Source organism: Aptenodytes forsteri, unplaced genomic scaffold, assembly GCF_000699145.1.
Source record: "Aptenodytes forsteri isolate BGI_AS27 unplaced genomic scaffold, ASM69914v1 Scaffold2, whole genome shotgun sequence".
In the NCBI taxonomy this organism is placed as follows: domain Eukaryota; kingdom Metazoa; phylum Chordata; class Aves; order Sphenisciformes; family Spheniscidae; genus Aptenodytes; species Aptenodytes forsteri.
The window spans coordinates 12,590,301-12,591,051 of record NW_008795695.1 but is presented as its reverse complement, the minus strand read 5'-3'; the positions used below and the strand labels follow the sequence as shown (position 1 = coordinate 12,591,051).

General features: G+C 46.3%; 1 protein-coding gene across 1 annotated transcript in view; it reads left to right on the top strand.

The window, feature by feature from the left end:
- Window positions 1-751, top strand: part of WDR4 (WD repeat domain 4) — a 21,701-nt gene that overhangs the window by 4,087 nt on the left and 16,863 nt on the right. The window lies entirely within an intron of this gene.

Genomic DNA, 751 nt, shown 5'->3' with positions numbered 1-751 from the left:
GTTACTTGGGAGAAGAGACCGACACCCACCTCGCTACAACCTCCTTTCAGGTAGTTGTAGAGAGCGATAAGGTCTCCCCTCAGCCTCCTTTTCTGCAGGCTAAACAACCCCAGTTCCCTCAGCCGCTCCTCATAAGACTTGTGCTCCAGACCCCTCACCAGCCTCGTTGCCCTTCTCTGGACACACTCTAACACCATGTTACAGCCACAGAAGACTTGATGCAATGTATGTGGGAATTCACCCAGTCTGTCATGTCAGTTGAGCTCTTCAATGTGAAGCTCTTCTTTCTTTTTAAGATGCAGTGGGACTTCCGCCTGGACTGTTGGAGCTCAGTGGCTTTCACTGGACCCAGTAGTCAGTGTCACTTGTCATAGTGAGTGGGAAAGTTACTGTCATAAAGATTTATGCTTCCATTGTCGGTGGAAAAGCGTGGCTTAATGTTTGCACCTGCCATTCAGAGTCAGGAGAAACAGATAGTTTACCGCTTATCTTTTTTCTCCTGGTGTTGTGGTTTAACCTCAGTCGGCAACTGAGTACCACACAGCCGCTTGCTCACTCCTCCCCCCCTGGCCCCCCAGTGGGATGGGGGAGAGAATTGGAAGAGTAGAAGTGAGAAAAACTTGTGTGTTGAGATAAAAACAGTTTAATAATTGAAATAAAATAATAATAGCAATAATAATAATAATGTAATAATAACAATAATACACAAAGCAAGTGATGCACGATGCAATTGCTCACCACCCGCCGACCG